Below are 18,983 nucleotides of genomic sequence, written 5' to 3'. Positions count from 1 at the left end.
GATAATTCAGATCATCATTAACCACAGGAGCCATTGCGGAAGACTAGTGGATAGCAAATGTTGTGCCCTTATTCAGGAACGGCTTGGTAAAAAAAGCTGAAAATATAGATGACTAAGCTTATTATGTGTGGTAGGTAAGTTAATTGAGAAGATTCTCAAGAATAGGATATGCATGCATTTGCTGAAAAATGTGTTGACGGAAAAGCCCAGCAAATCAGGCAGCATCCAAGGAGTAGAAGAATTGACATTTCGGGCTTATGCCTGAAACGTCAATTCTCCCACTCCTTGGATGCCGCCTGACCAGCTGCACTTTTCCAGAAACTTATTTTTCAGCTCTGATCTCCAGGATCTGTAGTCCTCACTTTCTCCCATACATGCATTTGTAATGACAGGTCTTGATTAGGAAAAGTAAACATGGCTTTATGCATGAAATTTCAAGCCTAACGTTTGTATTATTACATTTTCTTTGATGAATTGAGCAGGAAGCTTGACGAGGGTATGGCAGTAGAACATCCAACATAGAACAATACAACGTAGCACAGGTCCTTCAGCCCTCAATGTTGCGCCGACCTGTGAACTATTCTCAGCTCGTCACCCGACACTATCCCATCACCATCCTTGTTTACGCAAGGATTTTAAAAATCTTCCTAATGTGGCTGGGTGAACTGCATTAGCAGGTAGGGATACCACTCCCTTACCACTCTCTAAGTAAAAACCTACCTCTGACATCTGTCTTAAATGTATCACGCCTCAATTTGCAGTTATGACCCCTCGAACAAGATGACGTCATCAACCTAGGAAAAATGACTTTCAGAGTATACCCTATCTAATCCTCTGCTCATCTTGTATGTCTCTATTAAATCCCCTGTCAACCTTCTTCTTTCCAATGAGAACAAACCCAAGTCCATCAGGCGTTTCTCGTAAGAATTTCCAAACAGACCAGGCAACATCCTGTTAAATCTCCTCTGCACCTTTCTCGATGCTTTCCATATCCTTCCTGAAATTTGGCGACGAGAACTGTACACAGTATTCCAAGTGCGGCCGCACTAGCGTTGTGTATATTTCCGCCATGATATTGCGGCTCCAGAACTCAATACCTCTCCCAATGAAACCTAAAACACCGTAGACCTTCTTAATAGCACTAACAACCTGGGTGGCAACTTTCAGGGATCTATGTTCATGGACTCCAAGATCCCTCTGCACATTGATACTACCAAGAATCTTTCCATTGACCCAATACTCCGCCTTCCTGTTCTTCTTTCCAACGAGAGTCACTTCACACTGAGCTGCATTGAACTCCATTTGCCACCTCTCAGCCCAATTCTGCAGTTTATCGAAGTCCCCCTGCAACCTGTAACATTCTTCCGAACTATCTAATCCTCCAACGACTGTATTGTCATCTGCACATTTGCTGATCCATCCACCTATGCCCGCGTCTAATTCATTTATAAAAATGACAAGCAGCAGTGGTCCCAAAACATAACCTTGTGGCACTATATGAGTAACCGGACTCCAGGTTGAAATGTTCCATCAACCACCACTCGCTGCCTTCTTTCAGAAAGCCAGTTTCTAATTCAAACTGCGACATCACCCTCAGTCTCATGCCTCTGCACTTTTCCAAAAGGAGAAAGTGAGGACTGCAGATGCTGGAGATAAGAGCTGCAAATGTGTTGCTGAAAAAGCGCAGCAGGTCAGGCAGCATCCGAGGAACAGGAGAATCGACGTTTCGGTCATGGCTTATGCCCGATTCTCCTGTTCCTTGGATGCTGCCTGACCTGCTGCGCTTTTCTAGCAAAACATTTTCAGCATTTTGTCCAAAAGCCTACCATGTGTAATCTTATCAAAGGCTTGATTGAAGTTCATGTCTGCCACGTCAACAGCCTACCATCATCTACAGGCTGGGTCACCTACCCAAAAAACGCATTGAAGTTTGTGAGACACCGCCTGCCCTTGACGAAACCATGTTGAATATTTGAAATCAAATTGTTGCTTGCAAGATGATTAGAAATTCTATCTCTTATAATCATTTGCAAAACCTTTCCTACAAAAGAATTCAGGCTGTCTGGTCTATAATTACCTGGGTATTCTCTACTGCCCTTCTTGAACAAGGACATAACATTTGTAATCGCCCAGTCCTCTGGTACTAAACCAGTCGAAAATGACGACTCAAGTCTCAAAGACAAAGGCTCTGCAGTCTCCTTCCTCGCTTCCCAGAGAATCCTCGAATACATCCCATCCGGCCCAGGGGACTTATCAACTTTCACTCCTTCGAGTATTTCGAACATCCCTTTGTAACTAACCTCGATCCTTTCTCGTCTAATATCTCGTATCTCATTCTTCCTCTCTACATAAAAACCTTTTCCTGAATGAACACCGATGAGAAATGTTCGTTTAGCACCTGTCCGATCTCAACAGGGTCCATACTCAACTTCCCACTTCTGTCTTGGACTGGCCCTATTCCTACCCGAGTCTTCCTTTTATTCCTTACATACCTATAGAAAGCGTTAGGGTTCTCCTCTATTCTATTTGCTGAAGACTGCTCGTGTCCTCTCTTTGTTCTTAACTCTCTCTTTAAATCCTTCCTTGGTGAACTGTAACTCTTCACCGCCTCATCTGAAGCATCTTGCCTCATCAACACATCAGCATCATTCTTCCACTTTAGAAGAGATGCAATTTCTGCAAGAAACAACGGTTCCCTTACCTTGTCACTTCCTCCCTGCCTGACCGGGAAATACCTATCAAGGACACACAATATCTGTTCCGTCAACCAGCTTCACACTGCCATTGTCTGCATCCCCTGAATTTTGATACCCAATTCTCTGCCCACTTATTCTGGCCGAATTGAATTATAATTGCCCTTGGCCTATCGACAACTCTTAGCTGTGTTATGTACCTATCCCTTTCCAACGCTAAACTAAACGTAACTGAATTATGGTCACTATCTCCAAAGTCCTGACCAACAACTAAGTCAAACACCTGGCCTGGTTCATTACCAAGCACCAGATACAGTGTTGCCTCCCCTCTTTCAGCCCTTCGACATACTGTGTCGGGAAACCCTCCTGTTCACATTGGACAAAACACTGATCCATCCGACGTGCAATAATTGTAGAATTTCCAGTCAATGATGTTTATGTTAAAGTGTCCCATAATGGCCAACCTGTTTATTTCATTCCTACCCAGAATCATGCAGCCAATCCTGTCCTCCACATCCGCGGAACTCTGTGGAGGCCTATAAAAAAACTCCAACAGTGTGACCTCGCCCCTCCTGTTTCTAACCTCAGGCCACACTTCCTCAGTACACGAGATGTCGTTACAAGTTCTTTCAGCCACCAGTATACCATCCATTACAAATATGTCCACATCAACCCCTGTTTTGCCGCCTTGCCTATTCTTCATGAAAGATCTAACCCTGCAACCTGCACCATTCATTCCTCACTCTGCCCTATACATGTCTGCTAAATAGCCAAAACTTCGAAATCCCAGGTATCTATTAATGTTGCAAGCTCACCTACAATATTTGGGATTCTTCTGGCATTGAAGTAGACACACTTCAAATCAGCTTGCTGTCTGCCCCCACATTCCTGTGACCGTGACATCCTGTCCCTGTTCTCCCTACTCTCATCCTCCTGTGCACTGGAACTACACCTCAGGTTCCCATTGCACTGATGAACTTGACGTCGGAATGTGAGATGCAGAAGAAGCACATCAAGTCAGGCAGCATCCGAAGAACAGAAGAATCGACGTTTTGGAATGTCTGAAATTTCGATTGTCCTGCTTCACGGATGTACAGCTGCTGTACTTTTCCAGCGTCAGAGTTTTCTTCTCCGACCTCCAGCATCTGCAGTCCTAACTTTTTCCCAGGGCTGGCGATTTAGTCCATATGGATTTCAGGTACATTAGAACAGGATGAGGCTGCTCAACGTCTGGAGCCTGACATACAGTTACGGGAGCAGGCCATTCAGACTCTCTACCAAAGTCGGCCATCCAGCACCAGCCTTCGCATGCAAAGAAGAATCCTTCGCCATTTTTTCCAACTCCAACACGACGCCACAACTAAACACATCTTACCTTCCCTCCCCATGTCTGCATTCCGCAGAAATCATTCCCTCCGAGACAACCTAGCCCCCTCCTCCATCACACCTAACACCTCTCCCATCACACACGGCATCTTCCCATGCAACCGCAGAAGGTGCAACACCTGCCACTTTAGCTCTTCCATGCTCACCATACAAGGCCACAAACACTCATTTCAGATTAAGCAACGTTTCACTTCTCCCTCTTTCAATTTGGTCTATTGCACTCGTTGCTCCCAACGTGGTCTCCTCTTTATTGGAGAGACAAAACGCTGAATGGGTGAACGCTTTGCTGAGCACATTCAGTCGGTATGCTCTCAGGTCCTGGATCTTCCCGTGGCTTGCCACTTCAACACACAATCCTGCTCCTATGCGCACATGTCTGTCCTTGGCCTGCTGCAATGTTCCAGTGAAGCTCAGTGCAAACTGGAAGAACAACATTTCATATTCCCACTAAGGACGTTACAGTCTGTCAGTCTCATCACTGAATTCAACAACTTCAGATGGTTATCCCATCTCGACTACTCTGTTTTCACTCTGCTCCATAAATTTAATTATGTTATTTATTTCATTTATGTTATTTATTTTAAAATACTTTTTCTCTGTTCTCTACCTCTTATTTCTTGATTGTCTGTCTTTCTCTCTGTGGAAACATGCATTACGGGAAAGCACGTTATATTTCACACAATCAATGTTTTGTTTTGAAAATCATGTGATGGTTTTAACCCTCAAGTTTTGATGCAATCATCTTTGATTCTTTTGTATCGATAAAGATTATTTCTTTCACACTCTCCTCATGGTATTATTACCGCAGGGATTAATCACGTGAAACTCCTTCACATTGTCTCTCTGTGGCAAGGAGACCTTTCCTTATGAATGATGGATAAACTGTGCACAGTGCCCCAGGTACTTTCTTAACAGCACTCTACTACTACAGGAAGGTGTCTTCACTGTTTCACATTAATCAATTTGCAATGATGGAATGCACACGATTTCCTGTGCTGATTAATTGCTGCCTGGTATGACTTCTGTTAATAACTCATGACAAAGGACATCTAGCTCATTTTCGCTAAGCGCTCTTCTAATCCTTAAACCTTCTAATAAATGTAAAATTAAGAAGGATGGTGTTTTTTTGCCAAAATATTTCTTTGCCTTGCAAACGACTGTGCTTCAAACGCAGCCATGCCAATTGCAACATCCACTATCGATAATGGAGCTGCTTGGAGATACTTGGGAAGCGTCGATCCCGCACTTTTACATCCAGATTATCAATGCAGCGAACCAGGTAATGGTGCAGAGATCAGTTTCGAATCCAACAACGGCAAATGGTGGAATTTGAATTCAGTTTTAAAAATAACAGTAATTAAGTATCAAAGGAGTTCACCATAGTTCATAAAACCATTGGCAAGTGTCCAAAAATCCTACCTGACACTCTCGTATCCTTCAGGAAGGAAATCTGCGGTCTTTACCTGGTCGGACTTACATGGGAATCCAGACTCACTGTCATGTGGTTGATTCTAATGTGCCGTTTGAAATGGCCAATACAACCACTCAGTTGTATGGCTCACGACAAAATCCCAAAGGAATGAAAGTGGACGGACCCAAACACTGACTCCTTACACCCCACGGACGGTGGTGGGTCAGGAATGCAGCTCATCGACACTTTCTCAAGGACAATGGGAAAGGGAATTAAATGCTGTCCCAGCATTCTTTTAATGAATGAAAGGCGGTTATTACACGAACTCACTTGAAACCGGGAATTTGATGTCTCCCCTACATGTTCATGACATTCATTAATATGGGAACAGGAGAAAAATAAATAAGATTAGTCCGTTATTTCGCTCCATTCCAGATGATCTTCAACAATCGCTTGGTTTGTTTTTTTCATCTATTTCTCTTTCTCTATCAGTTCAACTCACTCCTTCTCCTCGTCACAGCAGACATCCCTGTCACCAACATTAAACAAACCATTTCACAACTGTGTTCAATTCTGATATATGGTCAGTGGGCTGGAAATGCCAATTGTGTTTTTCTCTCGACCCGAAGTTTCCATATCTGCTCAGTTTCCCTGACACTTTCTTGGTCTTTTTGTTTCTGATAGCTAGCATTATTCCTTGTTTGTTTAAACGTTAATTTTGTTATTGCATGGGATATTTGCATTGATGACAAGGGAAGAATTTGTTGACCTCACTGATTGCCCCATACTTATAGTAGTACAGAAGCAAACACATGGTTGTCGGTCTGAATTCACTCTTAATACAAACTAGGTAACAATGTTAGATTTCAAGGTCATCAGTGAAATAGAAAAGTTTATAAACAAAATGCTAGTCGACTTACAGTTGCATTAGTAAAATTCGCTTATATTTCCAATCTGTGACATGTGAATTTAAATTCTGGAATCACCTCTGGTAGGATTTGGTGCAGAGTTTTTCGTGTAATAACTTTACGAAATGTCTCAAATGGCTGTGAATTACATGTCCAGCGGTGTTACTACTCTGACACAATGTCCCCATCATGAAGTTATTTTAGACACAACAACAAGGTTGTGATTGAAACATTTGTAACTGAAAGAGCGTTCAGAACAGGGCTGGAACCGTAATGTCTGAATTATACCAAGGCATAGATAATGGTTTACTTAACAACAGTACTGGTACAGAGATGGAAACTGAGGATATTATGGATCTGACCGTGGATAGGTTTATTAATGGAGAGAATACCGAGATATAAACTAATTCAGGGCAAAAATAGATCTCAAGATTGTGAACAGTCTTGTTTTCAGATGTTTGCTAGTTGAGGGGGAGGACTTAAGTATGTGGGTAATGAATGGAGGTCGTAATTAAAACAAAGCACAACAGTTTCCGTCTTTGCCAAGTATAGATAGTGGAAATAGCAATGAAGTTCACCCTCGTTTATCGGATTAATAAATGAAAAGCAATGGAGAGACTTACCTGGAACACCCACAATGGCGAGAATGAGATAGTAACCCGCCTGAATAATCAGCAGCACACCATATATTCGCCGTGGTAATGTTAAGTTTGACAAGGATAAATAGTAAAGTCCCTCGGATATACTTCTGTTCATTGTTCTAATATTGCAGTCTATTGTTTTCAGAATCTGACACGCTATTGTAACTTTCCAGTCTAAAGTTATTAGATTTGAATTTTCCTCTCCCGATCTCTGCAACTGCTGAACGCTGTTATTGTCTGAGGTGATGCATCTGCTGCTACAATGAGATAAAACTTCGAAAGAACTCCCTTACTAATACAAGAGGTAAACCCTCCAGTGACTCAATTCGTATCCATGGAGACAGATACCAAAGGCAGTCACTGTACAAGCAGTTCCATTTAACTTCTTTCAGTATGGTACTTTCAGTTCACAATAAAAGCTGGAGTGGAATGGATATTGACAATTTTGGCTATTGATCTAATCCCTCATCATTAATTGCTCTAGTGAAGTTCGTTGTGAGGAAGAATAATAGACGATTACTTTTACCAGGCTGAACGATTCTGCTGTGTTGGCCATGTATAATGCTATAACTACTGAACCCCCACACGCTCCCTAAAAAAGAATCACAATGAAGAGATTTTTACTGTGCTAATCTCTCCTCCTCCAACACATTTGCCAAACAATAGATTATCATGGGGCATATTCGCCCTGACCATACACAGGAACTGTGGATGTGTCTGGACATTGATCTTATTAAGGCTAATTTGGATCTCCAACGCCGAAAGTGCTTCAGGAATTTTAAGGTAAAGTCACAAACATCTGAAAACAACTCATTGGCTTTACTGCAATAAGACTTACACTTTGTGACTTCAGTTCAAAATTCAAATGTGACATCTACAATAACATTGGTTTTTTTTTAAATCCATGATTAATGATTCAGGGAGATTGCTTATATCTGTACAGCATATTAAAATTTAAAAACAGACACAGATAACAAATCTGGGGTGTTACAGGGAGTTGCAGCAGAGTAACAGAAAGTGCACAGTTCTTTCCGTCTGGTGTAGAGATGGTTAGCTGCGTGACCACCATCTTCACTTTAATTATTCTGAGAAATATTTTAAAAACCTTCAGAGTCTGAGAAAACAGGTTCATTCATAATGGACAGACAATGTCATTATCAATAGTCTATTCCCGTTGTTTTGTTTAGTGTAGCCGCCTCTATCGTGTCTTTTAAATCAAAATCAATTTGCTGCGGCTCGCGCAGTTAAGAAGATATTGACAATGAGTTTTCTTTTGAAATTTAAATAAGGAACATGTTCCAGTGCAATACAAGTGACACTGGCACACGTAATGGCAACAGAAACGGAGCATATCGTCCAAATATAAACAGGTTCAACAGCTAGAACCATCAAGAACAGCAAAATACTAGAGACAATGGAAATCTGACTAGCAAGCACAAAATGGTATAGGAATGCAACAGATAAGGCAGGCTATCCAGAGAGAAGCAGAGCTAACACATCCACTCTGATATGAACGTGTTCGAAACAAGTCATATTGAATTAAAATAAAAGTTAATTATGCTCCGATGGTGCCAGAAATGCTGGGTACCTTTCCAGCACTTTCAAATTTCTTAATTGCAGGAGACCGAGAGTAATGGTGTAGGGTTGCTTTTCAGTATGGAGGCTTGTGACCCACAGTGTTCCACAGATGGTGGTTCTGGGTTCTCATTGTTTGTCATTTATATAAATGAGTTGGATGAGAATTTACACAGCATGGTAAGTTTGCGGACGACACAATCATTGGTGATGCAGTGAACATTGCAGAAAGTTTTCGAAGCTTACAAAAGGATCTTGATCAAATGCATCAATGGGCTCACAAATGGCAGAGAGAGTTCAATCTGAATGAATGCGAGATGCACGCAATAGCGTGTATTTGCCGCTGTCTGATGCATCAGGAACAGGATGGTTGTGATCCCCATCTCCTGGAGTTTAACACAAAGATGTCCTCCATGAATCTTCAGAGGCCATACCCTCTCCCTAGTTCTACTCTTGCTATTCGAGTAGTTGTGGAAACTCTCTGGTTTATCGTCATTCTTATCTGTTCATTCACTTTACTGACACCTTCCACCCGAACTTAAACTTTTCTGGACCGTCTCAGAATCCTCTCTCCCTCTCCTAGACCTCTCCATTTGTATCTCGTGCGACCGACTCAACACAGATATTTACTACCAACCGACCGTCTCCGACAGCTGCCGAGATTACACGTCCTCCCACGCTGCCCCCTGTAGAAACGCCATCCCATGTTCACAATTCCTCCGCCTCTGCCGCATCTGCTCCCAGGAGGACCAATTCCACGACCGAACAACTCAAATGGCCTCCTTTTCCGAAATTTCCCCTCAGACCTGGTCGACGACGCTCTCCACCGCATCTCCTCAACTTCCCGCACCTCCGCCCTTGAACCCCGCCCCTCCAATCGCCACCGGGACAGAACCCCATTGGCCCTCACCTTCCACCCCACCAACCACTGGATTAATCGTATCATCCTCCGTCATTTCCACCACATCCAGAGACACCCCACCACCAGGGATATATTTCCCTTTCAACCCCTATCAGAATTCAGGAAAGACCACTCCCTCTGCGATTCCCTCGTCAGGTCCACACCGCCCACCAACCCAACCTCCAATTCTGGCACATCCGCCTGCAACCGCAAGAAGTGCAAAACTTGCGCCCACACCTCCCCCTCACCTCGCTCCAAGGCCCCAATGGATCCTTCTATATCCATTGTAAATTCACCTGCACCTTCACACACATCATTTACTGTATCCGCTGCACCCGATGTGGTCTCCTCCATATTAGGGTGCCAGGCTGCATACTTGCGGAACTTTTCAGGGAACACCTCTGGGACACCCTCACCAACCGACCCAAACGCTCCGTGGCTGAACACTTCAGCTTCACCTCCTACTCTGCCAATGGTATGCAGATCCTTGGCCTCCACCATTGCCAGACACTGGCCACACGATACTTGGAGGAAGAGCACCTCATCTCCCGCCGAGGAACTCTCCAACCACGCGGGATGAATGCAGATTTCTCCAGCTTCTTCATTTCCCCTACCCCCACCTTATCTCATGCCAAACCCTCGAATGCAGCACCGCCCTCTTGACCTGCAATCTTCTTCCCACCTCTCCAAACCCATCCTGTCTCCAGTCAATCACCCTCACCCACACCTCCTTCCACCTATCGTGTCCCCAGCTCCCCTCCCCCAAATTCCCTACCCCCTACCTTTTATCACAGCCCGCTTGGCACACCAGCCTCATTCCTGAAGAAGGGCTTATACCCGAAACGTCGATTCTCCTGCTCCTCAGATGCTACTTGGCCTGCTGTGCTTTTCCAGCACCACACTTTTCAACTCTGGTACTCCAGCATCTGCAGTCGTCACTTTATCCTTCGCCATTCTTATCTGCCAATGCTACCTGATATGCCCTTTTGGTCTTCCTGATTTCACTCTTAAGAGTCACCCACACTCTTCATATTGGTTTACAGATTCAATTGAACAATGTTATCTATGGATAAATTAAGATTCTCCTTTATTTTTGATTATTACATCAATAATTTAATTCATCCGTCGTTCCTTAATTTTACCAGGCAAAAGTGAGGACTGCAGATGCTGGAAACCACAGTTCAGATTACAGTGGTGCTGGAAAAGCACGGCAGGTCAGGTGGTATGCGAGGAGCAGGAAAATCGATGTTTTGGGCAAACGCCCTTCATCATGAATGGAGGCAGGGAACCTCCAGGGTGGAGGGATAAATGGGGGCAGGGGCAGGAAGCCTATAGCAAAGAGTACAATAGTTGAATAGGGGTGTGGATTGAGTTGATCGGTCAGAGAGGAGGGTGGGAGAAGGTCGCAATGTGTATAATGGGTAGATGGAGGTGGGGGTGAGTGTGATAGGTCAGAGGAGAGGGTGGAGCGGAGAGGTGGAAGAGAAATCGGCAGGTAGGACAGGCCATGAGGGCAGAGCTGAGCTGAAAGTTTGGAACTGGGGTAAGATGGGGGAGAGGAAATGAGGAAACTGGTGATTGCACGTTAATGCCTTGTTATTGAAGTGTTCCGAGGTGGAAGATGAGCCGTTCTTCCTCCAGGCTTCGGGTGGAGAGAGTACCGCGGTGGAGGACGCCCAGGACCTGCATGTCCTCGGAAAAGTGGGAGGGGGAGTTGAAATGTTGGGCCACAGGGCAGTGGGGTTGATTTGTACTGGTTCCCGGAGATGTTCCCTAAAGCGGTCTGCGAGGAGGCACCCAGTTTCCTCAATGTAGAGGAGACTGCAGAGGGAGAAAAGTATACAATAAATGACATTGGTGGATGCGCAGGCATTGAGGAAGCAAATGTGGCTGTGGTAGCGAGACTGTTTCAGTACATGGGTGAAGAGCATCAGGGCAGAGGAGGTTATCCCCCATCCTCCTCTTTGTCCTATCACCTCCATCCCCACCCCATTCACCGAATATACTCTTTGTTACCTTCTCCCCAGTCCCACACCCACCCATTTATCTCTCCTCCATGGAGGCTCCCTGCCTCCATTCCTGATGAAGGGCTTTTGCCCAAAACATCGATTTCCTGCACCTCGGATGCTGCCTGATCTGCTGTGTTTTTGCAGCAACATCTAGTCTAAACCCTTAATCTTATCACCTGTACCCTTCACTCTACCAGCAATATGATGTCTCTGAACTCTCGTCGTCACACTGTTGAACTCATTTCACTTTTCAGAGATCCTTTTCCCTGCGAACAGTCTTCTACAGTCAAACTTTGATAGTCCCTGTCTCATGGCATTAAAGTTTGTTGTACTTCAATCATAAAAATGATTTTTAAATGGAAGGCTTATTAGTTGAATAGCAGTTTTCAAATTAATGGAATCATGATCACCAGATCCAAAGTATTGCCCTATTTTTACTTAACTCACTCGAACTGCCTCACTGCCAAATGAAGATCGAAATTTGTTCCTTTTCTCAGAGGAACATTTCCGTCTTGATAAAGAAATAAGTTCTTGAACACATTTATCAAATGCTTCATAATCCAAACCATTAGCATTTTGTTAGTACCAGTCAACGTTGGGGTATGAAGTTTCTCCATTCGTACAACCTTATTATGCTTCCATATATCTGAGATGTCCCTCCATATTTGTTTTTCAATTTCTTTCTTACTGTTGCGAGTATGTAGAACAATCCCACCAAAGTGATCTTTAGTTTCTTATTTTTAATTTCTGCCAGTGTATTTTTAAGAAATGAGGATATAGTACAATCCCAGCAAAGTGATCTTCACTTCTGTATTTTTAATTTCTACCCTGATATATTCACTGGGCAAGTTTTCAAAAATAGCTTGCCTAGTTTCAGCTTTAATTTATTCCTTAATCAAAAACGCCAGCTCCCAACCCATGTCTCCTTTTCTATCCTGCATAACACGTAGCACCTGGGACATTGGATTGCTACTCTTGAACATCTCTCTGCTAATCAATATAAAGTCTCCCTACATTCAGTGAGAAAATCTTCCTGCTAAGATATTGGTCGTTTTCCAGTTTAGATTCGACCAATCCTTTTTGAACCGGCCTTTTCTATTCCAATTGACATCCCAATTTCCAAAAACCTGAAATCCTTGAACAATACATCAGCTTTTCAGCCGTTAATTTTTCTCGATAACCTTTCGTTCCTTCCCGCGATTGAGGCTTTTTGCATTGGGAGTAAATCAGAAACTAAGAATTTTACTGAAGAACTTTTGTTACTCATCTACCTCACCTCGTACATTCACTCTGTCCTGCTTGAAGCTTTTCCCTAAACATGTCATTCCTACCAATATGTACAATAATTTTTGGCTTTGCAATCTCACCTTTAGCAATATGCTTGAAAAGTTCAGAGACGTTCGTAAACCTCACACCGGGAAACAAACAATCTATTCTGAATCTCCGTTCAATGCCATAGAATGTTATATTGATACCCCTGACAGAAGACTCCACTGTAGCAACTTTTCTACTAAATTTTGTCAAACGCCGCCGAAGATAAGAATCATTCCAAGTGTCCAATGACTGGCGCCACTTCCATTTTCTTCAGAGGAACTACGACCTACAACTGTTCCAAAGACTGAATATCCATTTGATGGAGAAATAGCCACCGAAGACATTTGAATGACATTCTTAACTTTCCTGACAATCTCCCATCTATCTGACTGCTTTTGCTGGATAATAACTTTCCTACGTCGTTCAGCCATCTTTCTCTGTACCTTATATGTGGCTTTAATATGCTACTATTACTAATATTAGCTATCATATCACAATGGAATGCATTTACAAGTATAAATTCATTTACGTATAATCATTAAATAAACCAACCGTTTAGCTAATTAACTAAATAAAAAACTTCCTCTTCAATAAATACCTTGAAGAAAAATGTCTCCTATCAAGGTGAGTATGTGTAGGGCTCTCCGTAATGAAAGCACAAACTTCTTATCTAACAAAAGAGTGATATGTAATTATGTTGGGATGGAAGTCATTCGTGTGTAGAGGCGGGATGTGGTACAAGATAGGCAGGCGTTGGAGGCTGGAGGTATGTAGAGAGATAGGAATGGAAGTGGTTTTAGATCAGGAGGTGGTTAGTGAAACAGGGAGGGGTATCGGGGCTGGAGGTGCTTCGAGAGATGGGGAGGGAGGCAGTGTTTGGAAGAGTTTCGAGAAATGGAAATCGCTTTGGGTGCTGGAGGAGATTAGAGAGATAGGGAAGCGTGTGGGTCTGGATGTGGTCAGAGATAGTGACGGTTGTAGGTGTTGGAGATGTTTCGGGAGATAGGGCATTGTATAGGTCTTTAGAGGTTTAGAGATAGGGAAGAGTGTTGGGTTTGGAGGAGGTTAGAGAAATCAAGAGGGAAGTATGTGCTGGAGGTGGTTAAAAAAGGAAGTCGTCAAGATTCTGCAGGAAATTATAATTATACAGCAGTGAAGGAGCTGGAGAAGCTTAGAGAGACGACGAAGGGCGGAGCACTTTGTAGGGGCTAAGAGAGATAGGTAGGGTGCAGGTGTTGGAGGAATGTACAGTGATAAATCGGGCTGCTGTAGCTGCTGAAGATTGTGGAGAAGCAGAATGTTACTGCGATAGAGATGGTTGTAGCAGCTGAAGTTGATGACAGGGAAAGATAAAGGATACAGATGGATAGCTGAAACACAGATTTGCGCAGTGATTAACAGATAACACATTGTTGAAATCTGTAGAACAGAAAAGACACTGGGAGGAACTGGAACTGAATGACTGAGACCAGGCGTGGTCCAATCACAATTGCCGTTGAGTCAGTGTGAAACAGCACAAGACAAGCCCCTCGGTTGACAGTAACAAAGTAAAAAGCCCTGTGGACCCAGCAAAGTCCTACTTCCTAACATCCCTGAATTGGGAGAGCTGCCCAACAGACTGCTCAAGGAACAACGTAACATAACGAAGCCTCATGGTGTCAGACCAAACATTGACACAGAAACCTCCTGCTGACTCGCTTCCCTCAGCCTCATGGTGTCAGGTCAAGCATTGTTACGGATACATCCTGCTGACCCCCCTTTCCCTCAGCCTAATTGTATCAGATCAAACGTTGACACAGAACCCTTCTGCTGACTCCCCTCCTTCAGTCTCATTTTGTCAAATTAAACACTGACATTGGAAGCTCCTGCTGACTCCCCTCCCTCGGCCTCAGGGTGTCAGATTAAACACTGACAGAGAAAACACCTGCAGACTCCACTCCATCGGCCTCATGCTGTCAGTTTAAACACTGACACGGAAATCTTCTGCTGACTCGGTTTCCTCAGCCTCATGGTTTCAGATCAAACACTGACAGAGACACCTCCTGTTGACTCCCCTCTCTCAGCCTGATGGAGTCAGATCAAACACAGACATGGAAGCATCCTGCTGATTCTCCTCCCTCAGCCTCATGGCGTCAGATTGATCACTGACACAGAAATCTCCTGCCGGCTCCCCTCCTTCAGCTGGTGGATCATTGTTACCACCACCACCCCCAACAAACACACACATTTAATAATGCTTGGTGGAAGATTTGAGAGGCTGATAATGTTGGAGGATGTAAACTGGGTCGGCCATTTCAAAACCACCATAAAGAAATGTTCGGCAGCAGCATATCTCAATGAGGAACACAGGATGGCCTGCCTGGAGCAACACCAGGTCCACCTCGATGAGGTGAAGTTAGTAAATTGGACAACTTACTCGCCAAATAGTTTAAGCTGCAAGTGATCGAGAGAATTAACAAATCAGACCAAATCACTGCAATGACGTCACATGTAGTCAGTGTGAATAGTGGTGAACAACCAAACAACTCTGTGGAGGAGAGGATCCACAAATATCACCTTCCTCAATGATGGAGGAACCCATCACTACAATAGAAAAGATAAGGTTGAAACACTGGCAGCAATGTTCATACAGAAGTGTCAATGGGATGATCTATTTTCGTCTCCTGCAGAAGGAAGTCTTCAGGGAATTCGATTCATCTCGTCTGAGATTGTATTGAATTGAAATGAATTGCATTTATTGTCATGTGTACCATTCAGATAACGAAATTAAATATCATAGGTAAGTTAATAATAGGTAAACAGCAGCCAAAACCAAAACACAGTTCAGACTTTGTGAGTCAATTCAGTATTCGAACAATCGGAGAGTTGAAACTGTTTCGAAATCAGCTTGTTGAATGTGTTCAGGTTACTGTACCTTCTCCCTGATGGTAGAGGTTGTAGAAAAGCATTGCCAGGCTGGGATGGATCTTTAGGAATCCTGGCGGCCTTACCTTCCCAGGGGGCCTGGTAGGCTGATTCCAGAGATGAGAGGCTGGCCTTTGTGATTGTCCGGGCGGAGTTCACCACTCTCTGAAACCGTCTTCTATCTTGAATCGTACATTTGCCATATCAGGTCACGACACATCCAGAAATATCTACACGTGGTTGGAGGGTTTGAATAATGCAAAGACTTAGGCATTGATAACCTTCCATTAAAGCTGTTCCTTATGGACTATAGCACTGGCATCTATCCGAACAAACACAGATAAAACATCAGACAATCAATGAATCCCCCATTGGTCTAATTGATTTCATTAATAAAGAGTTGTAGATGCCATCTACAGTGGTATCAAACAGCACGTCTCAACATGAACCTACTCACTGAAGTTCTGTTTGGGCTATGCCAGGGCTACGCATCCCCCGAAGCATTTGAAGCCTTGATTTAAGATTGGAAACCAACATTTAAAAACAAAAACTGGTGAAGTGTGGAGTTGAGGCGAGAGTGGCTGCACCTAACATCATTACAAATTCATTTGACAATGTATGGTATGCAGAATTTATAGCAAAACTGGAGCAAATTGGAATGAGGGAAGCCTCTGCATTGGTTAAAGTTAGACCTGGTATAAAGGAAGTTGGTTGGGATTGGTGGAGAGCAGCCATCTGGACTCTTCTGAAGTTACCCAGAGGAAGTTGGTTCTGGGTAAGCCTGTAGATTAGAGATTGAAGAGTAAGGCATCATATTCCTACGGAACGATGGTTTCTCTTTGGTGAGGCAGTAATGACTGATGGTAGTTTAACTGGACAGTCATCATATTTCAAGTAAGGGAGCAGCTGAGTAGGATTCATTTACAGTCACCTCAGGAATTGAACGCACATTGTTCACAATAATCTGCATTACAAAACAGCCGTCCAACTAACTCAGATAAGCACGTCCTCACCCAGCGTCTTCGGGTATATATTTTAATATTAATCTGTTCCGCCATGGTGTTACACACTTCTGGAGTAGGTGGAACTTGAAGCAAGGTTCCTAGCTCAGAGAGAGGGTCCCTATTAGTGACATACAAGAGTGTTCTCCGTCCTTGGCCCAAAAGTCTTCAGTTGCTTCCTAAACGACTATCCCTCCACCGTAAAATCACAAGGTGGGGTGGGGAGAGTGGTGTTCGCCAAAGATGAAACAATGTTCACGATTTGACAATATTCGCAATTACTCAGACATGTAATCCATGCGGGCGTGTACTTAGAAGTTTCAGACAATGATCACCTCTAACGGTACAGAATTTCACCATCATCCTCAAGCGATCATAGTCATCACCATCACTGAACGTCCGTCTACCAATATCCTGGGGATTGCCGTCAACCAGAACCGGACTGACCATATAAATTTATCATCTACTCCTATGAAGAGCTTATGCCTGAAACGTCGTTTCCCCTGTGCATCGGATGTTACCTAACCTGTTGTGGTATTCCAGCACCACACTTTTCGATCTGCATAAAGGCATTAGCTACAAGAATCAGGGGCTCGGAATTCTGCAAAAATAACTCTCCTCAAGTTTTCCGAAAACCTGTCCACCATGTATAAGACACACGTTGAATGAGTGTGTGTTGATATACCCCCCAATTTCCTGGCTGAATGCAGCTTGATCCCTCATCCACTAACACTCAGACGCGCTAATGCCTGCCATTCAAACGGTGCTCTTTAGAAATTTACCAAGGCTCCTTACGAAATACATCTGAATCAACGATCATCAAGAAGGCCAAAGACCGGAAATACATGTTCAAGTTCAATTCCAAGGCACACATCATCTAAAGTTGGAAACATGTTGATATTCGTTCAGTGTCATTGTTTAAAGTTCCCACCCGAATGGCATTATATGTTTACCTCCTGCACATGGACTGCAGCTGTTTAATGTGGCAGCTCACCTCCAACTTCTCAATGGCAAAGAGAAATGGGCAATAAATATTGTTCCATACACCATGAATAAATTAGAATGAAAAATATTGTCCAAATGTGCCAGTGCTGGGCACTGAGTTTCGGGTTCTGTGAGCGTAGGCTGGTTAGGCCCAGTCAGTACTTTGCTTGCTGTGAACAGCTAAAGTGATACGATGTTTGAAACAATCTGTCAGCCTTTAAGAGGCATGGCCTACAAACGTAGTGTTACATTGAGACTGACATTCACAGATCACATTACTGAGCTGTGAGTTAGGCAGAAGTAATTGAAAATGTACACATATCTGACGATAGAATGTTCAGACACAGAGTTATTAATAACATGAAAATGTTTTTGTATGGATATTAGCACACAGTATTAATGCAAGGGAAAATCATTGTATACATTTAACGTCCTTGTACGTAATAATAATTTGATCTTGGGTGTGGTAACGCGACTCATCATTTCAAAGCCCCTTACTGTGATTTGGGGACTGTTTCTATCATATTGTTGTCATAAAAGTGGACTGAATAAATGGGAGTAGTTTGCACATATAAGACAATTTAAAAGTGGATATTATCAAGGGATGTCAAACCTTCATCAAGAGACATTGCTTTTTATGGTTAGGACTATGCTGCAAATGTTTACACAGAATTTCCTATGCCGATTCACCCACAAGGACGTTGGGCTGCGATGATGTCGACTATCAATGTAGCTGTACAATTCTGTTTAGATACTGATGTTGTGGCGCTGATATACACTGGATTTGTTTCATGAGGGATTCAGTGAAACACACCATGAGCTGCAGACTCCATCACCTTTATAATACCTTCATTTCGGATCGGGTCCAACGTTCAGAGTTTAGGTGGCACACCAGAGGAGAAAAACTTGCAAAATATGATTGTGGTCAGGTGATTTTTACAAATGTTGAATAGCGCTTGGACCAGCACAGAACCCTGTGGTAGTCCAAGAGTCAGTCTGGCCCACACATTTCCCTGTTGTTCAGGACTAACTATCTGGTCTGTTGTGAGATATTGTTTGAATAACTGTCCAGCTCCAGCTTCCATATGTCAGGACACATTTTGGATATGATCACTGTTTTGGAGGTACTGGTGAGGCCCAGTAGCACTGTGTCTGAATTCAGGCTCTTTTTCAAAGTCATTTTCAACAGATTGCTGACTGCAGGATAATGTGCTCATTAATCTGAACATGAATTAGCTGTTTACTACAGTCATTGG

Source organism: Chiloscyllium punctatum, chromosome 51 (assembly GCF_047496795.1).
Source record: "Chiloscyllium punctatum isolate Juve2018m chromosome 51, sChiPun1.3, whole genome shotgun sequence".
In the NCBI taxonomy this organism is placed as follows: domain Eukaryota; kingdom Metazoa; phylum Chordata; class Chondrichthyes; order Orectolobiformes; family Hemiscylliidae; genus Chiloscyllium; species Chiloscyllium punctatum.
The sequence above is the reverse complement of the archived record's forward strand: the minus strand, read 5'-3'. Positions refer to the sequence as shown.